At 34.1% G+C, this 12,591-nt stretch overlaps 1 pseudogene; it reads left to right on the top strand.

The window, feature by feature from the left end:
* The window catches only part of LOC113458167, a 76,388-nt pseudogene extending 67,667 nt beyond the window's left edge, over positions 1–8,721 (top strand).
* Positions 8,722–12,591: the final 3,870 nt, after the last annotated feature.

Below are 12,591 nucleotides of genomic sequence, written 5' to 3'. Positions count from 1 at the left end.
ATCCCAGTGCTATAGAAGGTGGGTGGGTCTCTAGGATGAACATGGTTATGCACTGGGATTCAACAAATAAAAGTTTTTTTCTGATTAATTCCATGATATGTGAGCCATCTAGAGACCTTTTGATGTTTTCTGTTGAAAATTAAAATTCCACTCTTTACTAGAGAGTGAATGGATGGGTGGTTGATATAGTTGGAAAGAGTGTGCAAAATATCTGGTGAATCTTGCCTAAGGAAAGGTTATAACTCTGTAGACTAGTCTGGCCTTGAATTCACAGAGATTGGCTAGTCTCTGCTTCTGGAATACTGGGATTAATAGTATACACCACCATGACAGGCCTAGAGAGATGGCTCCGGGGTTAAGAGCACTGGCTATCCTTCTGAGAACCCAGGTTCAGTTCCCAGCACCTATATGGTAGCTCACAACTGTCTGTACCTCCAGGTCCAGGGCATCTGATACCTTCACACCAATTTCCATTAAATAAAGTTAAATAAATTATTTAAACAAAAACAAATGCTTATAACTGCTTCTTAAATAAATTTCCTAGTAGTGTTTTCAACACCCACTTCTAAATATGTGTATTCACTAATTATAGAAAACATTGTGAATTTGCTTTTGTTTATCTATGTTTTAAACAATTTCCATTTTCAAAAATACTATTATTTTTTCCTTATTGCTCTTCTTTTCTTTGTTTAGTTTTGTTTAATGATTCTGTTTTTGTTTTCCAAAGGAAGGCTGATACTCATCATCTATATTCCTACCAAGTATACTAATCTCAACTGAATGTAACTTTGTGCCAGCTTATTTTGAGCAATGCTATACTAGTTGATGATCTTAGTGCTGTCTGGGAGCCATTTGATTATTTATCTTCCACTTTTACTCAAAGGAAACCTGACTCTAGCTCAACACAGTTTATTTGATACCAATAGTTTCTAGAATGTCACAACATTCCAGACCCAAACTCGGTCAGAATGACCCTCTGTCCATTATGTCAAGCTAAATTTACAACACAAAAGTAAAAGAAGAACAGTTTATCTGATTTGTCAGATTTGACCTTTGATTTATAAGAGCACAATTTAGTAGCCTTCAGCTTATAAAGCCAGCCCAGAAATTCAGTCAATTAGCCATAGGTGTGACATGCTTGCTTCCTTAGTAAAGTTGATACACACTTTCATTGTATATGATGGCCCCTTTGGGGAAAAATATCATTTAAAGAAAAACTTGCCTTAGTACAGTGTATACAATAGTATAACAGCAGCACCATAACTTTTTTTGCTGACAATTTGAAATTTATAGCTATAATTTATAACTAGAAGAACTGTGGAAAAATTAACCTGAAGTCTTCATTAAAGAAACACAGAACCACACACACACACACTTTTGATGAACTGGTGAAACCATGATTATAACTGAGGTCCAGAAGCATTTGGTAAATCTGAGTAAACCAGAAATAATTCATGGATCACCAGTACAGCCATAAGTGAAAAGCATACCATCTTCATCCCATGTTATTCTGAATAAAACAGCCACATATAATTTAAATGCACTTAAGGGAAATTAAATAAGTTCACTAAGTTTTATAATAGAATTAGCTTGGGTGTGATCCTGTTCCCAGTGGGGATTATAAAAAGAGTTCAAATAGATTTCAGTTTGGACCTGTTATAGTGGGTGGAACTTTAAAACTGATGCTATTGCTCTTGTATTAGAACTTGCCACTAATAATATAAATAGAGAATGTTCCAAACCTGCTGTATCTATATATCTCATTAAATACAATTCAATATCATTTCCACAAAAATTCTAGGTATTAGATTTAAAGAATTTTGAAAAGAAGATTAAGTGTCCTTCAAAGATAAAGAGTCTCTGGAGGAAAATAAGAAATGTGGCAAAAATCTTAAAATTGCTATGACTTTGGCCAGATAGGGGACTACATTATATATGTATATCATTTTAAAATACTATTAATTGCTAATGTATTTCAATTCAAGGTCCATCTTTTATGATCTTTATTTTATAGCTTTCAAATTTTTAGGGTTCCCGTTTGTTTTCAATTCTGGTCCCTCCTTCGAAAGTGAAGAGGGAATTAAGCAAGACTTTTGAATGCCTCATTTGTTTTGTGCATTTTTCAGTAGATGTGATGGGAATATTCTAAAGAAAGAATGGAACAATTTGTCATTCTAATTAGGCCATTGTAGAACTTAATTTGCTGAACTGTAATCACCATGTTTTCAGCTTCTTTCAAGGCACATTTCAAGTTGAGAGACAAAAACTGCAGCAAGGAGACTAAGCAACTGACAGAAACATCTGTGGATTAGAAAGTTTGGGGTGCAGAGTGGAAGCTAGCCTGGAAATAAATATACAAGCAAGCGTCACATCCAGACCTTGACACTTGCCATTCTGCATATTTCTAGTCAAGGAATCCAGCAGTTCTTTAAAAGGCAACAGACACGAGGTCTATTGTTCAAGTAATATCCAGAAAAACAATTGTGAAAGTCTACGTTCTAAAAATCCTTCAGACTGTTGTGACATACACAGTGAAAACAAGATCTAGACCTTTATAGGAACACCTCCCTAATCTAAGGAGAGCAGATATAAAAGCAAGCGACTAAAACATTTTATATAATGTGAGAAGCAAAAACATTCTTGTATAATAATAGGTGTAGTATAACTGAAACTAAAGTTTGCTAGTTTTTATGAGGAACAAGATTGATAATATTTCCATCTACATTTTCTTTGAGGTGGTTTATAGCTTGAGTATATAGGAAAATAGGAAATTTGAGAGTAAATACTACCCAAAGGCAGTCAAAAATGATTGTGTGTGTAAAGGAGCTTCCCACCAAGCTAGATAACCTGAAGCAGGAAATTTTAAAGACAGGTCTGCCTATATTGGCAGTTTGTCAGTCACTTTTTTTCTGTATCCTGTAGAATGTCTAGCAGACTTTTTCATGAAGCAGGAACCCTGAAGTACGGACTCACTTTTAGGCAAGTTTAGCAGTCATTTCCCTGTGGGTCCTGTATATTCAGATTTTGAAGCAGTCCAGGCAAGAGCAGTTTCTTGCCCAAATGGCTAGCTAACTCCATAAAGAGCCTTTTTGATGCCCATCTTTCTCTCGAAGTAGATTGATGCTGCCAGGAGCAGAAGTGTTGCATTGTCAAGAAAAATCTTAAGTTTTAAAACATTTTAAATGCTATATTTTGAAGGTCTCTGAAAGATTTGAAGAATACCTATCTAATTGAAATATATCAATACATTTAGAAAATATAACTAACATGACTACAGGCTTGAATATTATAGATGATTATCTATTAACCTATATTTTTGAATATACATTACATTTTGAAATTAATGCACAAACATAATACCTTAATCAAGAGCAGAAATATACTTATAACATAATTGACCTAAAACTTTGTATGAATAAACCAAGATCCATACCAATGCAAAGTATACTAATTTTATTTTTTCTTTCCAGCTTATGTACATTTATCCAATACTGTGACTCATTTAGAGGTCTTTTGTGCCTGAATCTGTCCTGTGTATATGTAATTATGTACTGTCCAGGAGTGCTTCTTAAAATGTTAAGCGCTTCTTAAAACTTAAGCTGTGGCATTACTAGGTCAAATATGGTACTTCCTGCTTGGCCTGCCCAATCCAGCATGGTGGAGTTGCTTGTGCCTCTGAGAGCCATGCACACCACATCACTTTCAGTCAGGCACACAGCCAGTCCACATTGCCATCAAGCAAGCCACAACACGCTGCTCACAAACCCCATCCGAATGCCCAGATGGCTTAGACCCCAAATAATCACACAGAAACTGTATTATTTAAATCACTGCTTGGCCCATTAGCTCTAGCTTCTTACATATTAATTTAACCCATTTTTATTAATCTGTGTATTGCCACAATAACCTGAGTTTCATCCTTAGGACCTACATGCTGGAAGGAGAGACCCAGCCCCTGAAAACTGTATTCTGACGTGTACACATACACCATGACACACACACATCATTATATGCTCTTCACCACACATACATAACTGTAATATAATTGAGGAGTGAGCACTAAACAAGACATCTTAGTTTAATAAGGGGTAAAAAAACCAATAGAATAATACATTTACTACAGTTGGCTACTTTTATTTTAGCATTAATTACGTTAGTTTTCTTCAAGCATATTTTTTGTATGTGGGGTGTGTGTGTTTAGATAAGTGTGTTTGTGTGTTTGTGTGTGTGTACACATGCATGTGTATGTGTGTTTGTATATGTGCACGTTTGTGTGTATGTGTGCTTGAGAGAGAGAAAAAAATGTATGTTTGTGTGTGTGTGTGAAAGTCAGAGGCAAACATCAGTATCGTTCCTCCAGCACTGACTGCCTTGTATTTTGAAACCCAAGGCTCACACATTAGGTAGACTAACATAGTTTCCCTTATGTCCACCTCTACAATCAGATTTTAGACAAATTCCAAAATGCTTTGCATTTTACATGGATACTGATCTAACTTGAATCCCCATGTTTCAATATGTTAAAACTAAGCTATCCCTAGACTCAAGATTATTCTATAGTTTATTTTATTTCAGAAGATGTTCTTGGGGAAATAATAAATTGTTATAAAATATTGAAGAAATTTAAAAGAGTAAAGCTTGATTTGAAGAGCATGATGTATATTAGATTTAGGCAATTCCTCCTATAGGCAATAAGACTATTTTGATTGGTAATGGCATACACCAGTATCCTGAAGAGCCAGTATATCATGGAACATAATTTGAAGATACTGACTTGATCATTTTAGCTAACTGTACATACAGCATCCCCAGGTATTTGTGTGATCACATTTTAATACTTAATAAGTTATTTTATATATGACACCAGAATGAAGTCTAAAAACCTGGAAAGAAGACACAATCACTAAACAGAATTCATAGGACTCTTTTCTGTAGAGATATGCTTGCAGTATTAGGTAAAGTAAATTTCTTGGCTAGTTTCAAGATTAAAAAGAAGGTATATTAAATACAAATTGTTTGTCATGCTGGTATTTTTCATTTGAATGGGACAGTATGACCTCTGAGTTAATGGCGGGGATTTAAGACCATTGATTATGTGCTGTATGTTCAATGAAATATATGCGAATCCTGATGGTACAGTTTTGTTTGATACAAATGCAAATTTGTTGAAAACATCAGAATTTCAATGTATAATCTAGACAATTTTCCTGAAACACAGTAGTAGAGAGGCTACTCATCAAGATATTTTATGACTGAATACCACTGAACAACAGACAGCATTTTAGTTTGAAACCGACCTATAATACTCGTCAAAGTTAATAGCATTTGTTATTGTTTTCGGAAAAGGAAATTACTCATGTGAAACTGTTCAGCCTTAACAGTAATAACACAGTATGCATGCAATTACTAATTGCAGCTATTTTCTATTTTGCAAAAGTAGAACCTAGAAGATTTGATTTAAAAATAGAAAAAGTTTACTTAAATTATTGTGAAGTTTAGCAAAATATTTACTCAATAAAAGAAAGAAGGTCATCTACAATTATAAGTCAGTTACTGGTTTCCTTGTGGACAGGATATATGTTTTATCAGAAAAAGAAAAGCAGTAACTGAAATTCAATTACAACCATGGCTGTTATAAAAAAAATGCTTCTGACAATGTACTGCAAAGACCACTATGAAAGACAAGAGTTCTTTTGTACTAAAGAAAGAGTTGTGCACTTTATGACCTAATTGATATGGTATTCTCCTGTGTATGCTGTGATTACTATTACTGAATAAAGAAAACTGGCTTGGCCTGATAGGGTAGAATAAAGGTAAGATGGAAAGCCTAAACTGAATGAATGCTGGGAGAAAGAAAGGGCAGAGTCAGAGAGAAGCCAAGTAGCCCCTCCAGAGACAGACACCAGAACTTTATCTGGTAAGCTACCGCCACGTGGCGATACACAGATTAATAGAAATGGGTTAAATCAACATGTGAGTGTTAGCCAATAAGAAGCTAGAGCTAATAGACCAAGCAGCGATTTAATTAATGCAGTTTTTCTGTGATGATTTCAGGGCTAAGTGTTCGGGGCCAAACAAGCAACCTTCCTCCTACACCTAAGAGAACTACATAAGCAAATTACCGAAGTTATGCTTCGACCCAGATGATTGCTCTTTTTCTGGCTGGAACCACGAGGCTGTACTGGATAAGTAAAAGATGGTTCCTGCTGCAAAAGAAAACATTCAGAAAAACTGAGAGAAATCCTGAAAGTGAAGCTCCTGCTGGAAGTAATTAGCTCCCCAAACTCCTTTGAAAGGCAAGGAGGAAACATATCTATGAAAAAAAAATAAAGACAGAAAGAAAGCAGTATCACAAGTAATACAGGACTAAGAAGAGAATGGCTAGCAGGGTATGAAAAGCTGAAACTGCTTTGTACCTGCAGAACAAAGTTGGCATTTGCCATCAGAACTCAAGACAGCAAGGGTTTAACCCCCAAGGTCTGCAAGGTGTTGCAGTTGTTTCGCCTGTGCCAGATCTTCAGCAGCATCTTTGTTAAGCCCAGTAAGGCTTCAATTAACGTTCCGAGGATTGTGAAATCTTACATTGCATGAGAATACCCCAAGCTAAAGCCAGTAAATGAGGTGTTCTACAAGCATGGCTATGGCAAAATCCATAAGAAGTGTTTAGCCTTCACAGATAATGTCTTGATTGCTAGACCTCTTGGTAAATATGGAATTCTGCATGCAGGACTTAATGAGATCTAGAGAGACAGAAACCCTTTAAGGCTCTTTAAATTATCTTCTCCACTAGGTAGAACTGGAAAAAAAAGGGCCTCATTTTGTGAAAAATGGAGATGCTGGTAATACAGAATACTCGACAGGATTAACAGGCTTTTTTTTTTTTTTTTCAGATAAACTGAGGTGCCTCCCACAGTATTTTTGCTATCTGGTCAGTTAATAAGCAGTAACAAATTCAAAAACAAAAAATAGACCAAGATTACTGAAAAAATGATTATTATTTGCTTAATAATTTGGTACTTTAGAGAGAAAATCAAGATTCGCTTTTCCAAGTGAATGAAAGTTGCCATGAGAAAATTTGTATTTCCTTTATATAGATAACATTGTATAGAATAACAGCAAATAAATGAAAGAAAACAGAACTGTGTCTTGTTCAGTTGTATACAATCCTATTTATGGGAATATCAATATAAACATAATAATTTCTTATCAAAAGGGGTCTCAAATTAATTTTATAATTTTGGAGGAACTGAGGGTGAATTTTATGTTGCTAACAAATCATATAACATGCACCTGTGCAAGATGTTGTGGTCTTTGTTCAAATCATTCCAAATATTGGCCCATTTATTCTATTAAATTTCTTTTCAGGTATTTTGTTCTATCTCAAGGTAGTGTTTGTCAGATATTTTCCTAATCTACTGCAGTATTAAAGTAGGCAAATGATTCAAATGTCTGCCAACAACTAACAGGCACACACTCACACTCTCCAACTAAGTAGGAAGGGCATAGGAAGCTTAAAATCTTCCTAATAAATCTCAAAAATCTTTAAGCCATTATAGCAAATCTCTCCACACTGAAGAGGAAGGGACCGATACACAAGTCTATGACTGAAAAAAAATATTGTTTGGCAGAAAATATGTCACATTTTCTTTCTTTTGTTCATCTTCATTATGCTCTAGACATGAGCATTAAATAGTTTTTTAAAAATTACATATTAAGGAAATCCTTTAAGCTCAAAAGAGAATCGTGCATCTACATGAGACTGCAGTATTCACTGCCTAGTTAGAAATTTATGTTGTTGATTTATCTTATTCAAATACCAGTAATTGGGGCTTTTTTTTATAAGAAGAGCCAAAATATGTCAATAAACTGAAGTTTGCTATGATTTTCAGATATTACTGATCAGAAATAATTAAAGTGATTACTTATTTCTTGTTTCTCTCTTTCTTTTCTACCTGTTCCTCCTTTTTCTCTATGAATGGTTATCTCTTTCCTTTTTTCTCTTTCTCTTCCTCTACACACACACACACACACACACACACACACACACACCAAATACATGTTAGTGAATCAAGGATCAAGGTTTATAGTTGAAAATTAACACCAATAGTAACATCATAAGCATGTGATAATAATCATGAGCCACCATAAGATATTATTTTGATTGAAAATACTTTTTTCATGCACTATATTCTGATTATAGTTTCCTATTTCTCAACTCATGTTGGATCTTCCCCCAACTCCCACATACGTCCATGCCCCTTTTCTCCTTTCTCTTTAGAAAACACCAGGGAAAACAAAACAAGCAATACTTTAAAATTACACACACACACACACACACACACACACACACTCAGAGACATACACATACACAAATGAAAAAATATAAAAACCACAAAACCAGCAACCAGAACATATAAGTAAAAAACTACATAAGACATTCTGATCACTAATGAACTGTATTTCCACAGTGCCTTAAGAGACAATGACTGAAAAATGGTTATGGTCTAGTGAGTGGCATTCAGGTAACAATAATGCCACGGTGTGATGCATTCCTTCCATGTGCATGGCTATGCTTGTCTAATCACTCCTAATGTGATGTCATTTGTAGAACCAAAAGATTACACAGCTTGTACTACTAAGTATACAACAGAATACTTGAGAGTGAAAATTAGGCTCTACATCATTGTGAAAATGTGTGCTGTAGTTCACAGAGCTTTATGAAGCATCTTTTGCTTATGGTGTCTCTGAATTGTATCGGGGCCATGTAATTTGCGTTTAGCTTGACATTTGTATTTCTGTAAGTGTGTTCTGATGTTCATAGAACTACAGAACCACCTACTGATGCGTTTCTGAAGAAGTCCTTCAGTGTGCATTGCTAGTGGGCAGTCATCTTTACATCTTTTGAAATTGTGACGAAGTAACCTTGAGCTTACTGATAAAAAGGGGCTCCTGCACCGTCTGGTGAAAAATGACTCATAAATCATTAGTTTTCATTTCTACAAATATTTGCATATATTGAGAATAAAATGTATACATATTAAATTTTATTTTTTATTTATTAGGAGTTACTATGGACCATGGACCGCAGGATATACAATAAACAAAAAAAATTAAAGTTTTTGGTTATAGAACACTTACTTTGAGTAAGGAGATGAACAATACATAAAATACATAATGGGACTGATATAGATTAAATGAATAAATCATCTAAAAATTTCTCTCTGAAAGTTGCTACATATTGACTTCTGGGCTATAAATGACCACGGTAAAATTTTTCCAAGGACATTTAAAAATTTTTGAGGTATACAATGTATAAGAAACTAGAATTGCATGGCTATTAAGTGAGGTAATATGATCTAAGATATAAAAAGGAGCAGAGTTAGTCTCTTATTACTGTATTCGAGAATTTATTGAATAAGCATAAAGAAAAGCAAAACTCTAAATGTTCTTAGGATTAGAAAAATGCCTTTAAATATATTTTTTAATTGTGTTTTAAAGGGAAAAATAAATGATTATTAAATAACACATATGAAAAAGCCAAGACATTAATGGATACATAGAGATTTTCATCTCCAGAATGGACAAAGCAGAAAAGAAAAAGGAATTTAATCTATCATAGATTCATGAACACAGATCCTCCTTATCTAATAAGAAAGAATTAAGAAACAAAATGGAAGATGACACACAATAGAATATAGCTTCACAAGACAGGTGTCACTTTTTTTTAAAAAAAAAAGTAGTACAATTTGAATACTTGTTCCATAAATAATATTTGTTAAAAGCCATAAGAGAGTTGCCATGCCATTTATTTTCTGCCAAACAAAGGGATCTAATTTCAGTTAAGACACAAGTTGGCTGATATTACTGCTGCCTCGAAGTGAGCTGATGTATTAGCTGCTTTCTTACCAAAGTGGGAACTTAAATAAAGCTGATCAGTCAAAATGAAGAGGCATGAAGCCAGCAAACAAAAAAAGTATCAGCAACAATTAAGTAAAGAGAGCCGTTCCCCAGAAATATTGGCAAATGTCCTGAGTATAAAATTGAGAAAGAATACTTTCTTAGTAATGAAATTGAATATGTTTTAAAACGAAGCTATTAAGAGATAGCATGTGAAACAATTCTGTTTTTAGAGGTAAATATTTAAAATGTTCATTTTTGAATCTTAGATTGTATAGGTAAACTCCTCTAGATGTTAAATTCATACAAATACATAACTAAGTTCAAGTTTTACCTGCCCAGCAATTGAGAAAACACATAATAAAATACTTTGGGCCATGATGGACTAATATAAAACTCCTGATTCTGACAGAATATCTTAAACATTGAAGGAAACGTATGAAATGACTGCTTCACAGGTTCGAGACAAGCAAACAAACAAAAAACAAACAGGCAGCACAGGTCCTTTGTGAATGCACCCTGGTCCCCACGCCTTCCAAAGGGAATTGACAATCCTGTGCTGATCTTTGAAAATTTTTACCCAGGGCCATTTACTATATTTGTAGTACACTGTAAGAACTTGGCATTCTGGCTGCTACAAGGTGGCACACAGATTAAGTCAGAAAAGCAAGACACTGGTATTTGAGATGCAGCGTGATGCAGCAGGAGCTACGGCTGTCTCACTGGATTCTAGTCATCCCTTAACACCAAACTCTCATCACAAATAATGATAGTCTTATAAAGAGATGTGCAACCAACAAACTGTTACTGTGAATCTCTCAGATCCCCCTCCCATTTGGAGGAGTCACAGTTGAACAAGAGGGGCGTTAGGACTGCTGACTATACATGATACTCATTAGAGTTTCAGAAAGAAAAAATGTTAGATATAGGGTCAAGCTATTCCTCTGAAAAAGTGCCATTTATGTTCTGGACTCTGGAATCTAGAGGCTGCAAAGTTAGACTCAAAAATTGCTAAGTAAAGTAAATGGCAAAGCAAAAAACAGTGTTTTGTGAAAGGAAAAAAAAATCAAGATACATTTACAAGAAATAGGCCATGTAATCAAACTTTTAGACTGCATGACAAAAATTTATACTGCATAAATAGGCAGAAAAATATTATTCAGAATTATGAAAACCCAGAAATGACAGAACTTTCAAAAAAGCAGTGATGAAATTTAAAAGTTTATACCTTCAAGAATTCTGAAAATATGAACATTATCAAGATAGGTACTAAAACTATACAAGATATATACACAAATATAATGTATAAAATTTAAATACAAAAATGATTTAAAAGTTTACTTTATAAAATAACGAGAAGTAATAAGTTAAAGGCAATAATTCAAACAATGGTCATTGACAAAGGACAGCAAAAATTATTATTTGAATATTATATATGTGAATTAAATTGCATATATAAAAGTTATAGTAGACAAAACTTTGATATGTAGAACACTAACAAATAATCTACTGTCATTTTAAATAAGAATTGCAAAAACAAGAAAATCTGAAGGAGTAGAGAAAAAAATGACTGAAGGTAATGGTAACAAGCTGAGTATTTCCAAGTGTAGTGAAAACATTAACCTGACGTCATTAACATTAATGATATTAAAGAAGAGAGAGTAAAATGTCACGATGTCTTGTGAGAAATCTCCGGAAAATAATGACAAAAGATAGCACTTAATAAAGGGAAGAGTGAGATAGGGGAAAGTGGTAAAATTCACACATATGCCAAAATATAACAGTAGATATTAGATGTTGCTCACAACTTTAAAATACAAAAGATATAATAATGAAATAGATTCAGCCCTAAAACTCTATAAAATTCAAATATAAATATTATTATATACCCAGCAAAATTAAAAACAAAATCAAATTTATTTTTTAATTAATTGATTTATTCCTTAGTTCAGTTATTTATTTATTTCATGTCAGGTCTTACTATGAGACTTGTCTTATCTCAGACGTGTGGAGATACGCGTGTACCTGTGTCCCAAGTACTGATATTACATGCACCACGACTATGATTTGCCAACAAAACAGCTAACAAAATACATATGATTTCTGAATCTTTTGAAAAATCTATCTATTGTTCACACAATTGTGAATAGAAGCTAGTACTTAGAAAACTAAGGAAGAGTATATGGAATAGTGCATGAACTATCAATCATTCATGGGAAAATGTAGCTACCACCCTTCATCGAAGAAGCCTCTCTACAAAAAACTGGAAACCAGAACAGTAAAGAAAATGTACAAAATGCAGAGATCAACAAATCTTAGGGAACATAGCTCCAGCCAATATAGTTCCACCAAAACTCTTTCATTTATGGCTCAGGGAACCTCAGAAGAGTCTGAAGGATTTTTAGAGCCAGAATAAGAAGTCTGCTGTGAAACTGTCTCTCATAGAAATGGCTGCACAAACAAAGTCAAATTAATTGCAATATCAATTATCCTGTCAAAAGGATGAAACCATTTACTGGCTGTCCAGCAAATAGCGGTCAGCCCTGAAGCCATATAAACATAAGCAACAAAAATGAATTCAGTAGGTTATATTTAAATCTTTCTCCATATGTGTGTAGATGTAGCAATAATAATAAAAAGGTAACTATAAGTTTGGAGACATTGGAAAGGTTGGAGGGAGAGTACCTGGGAGCA

The sequence above is a fragment of the Microtus ochrogaster genome, unplaced genomic scaffold, assembly GCF_000317375.1.
Source record: "Microtus ochrogaster isolate Prairie Vole_2 unplaced genomic scaffold, MicOch1.0 UNK6, whole genome shotgun sequence".
NCBI lineage: Eukaryota > Metazoa > Chordata > Mammalia > Rodentia > Cricetidae > Microtus > Microtus ochrogaster.
The sequence above is the reverse complement of the archived record's forward strand: the minus strand, read 5'-3'. Positions and strand labels throughout refer to the sequence as shown.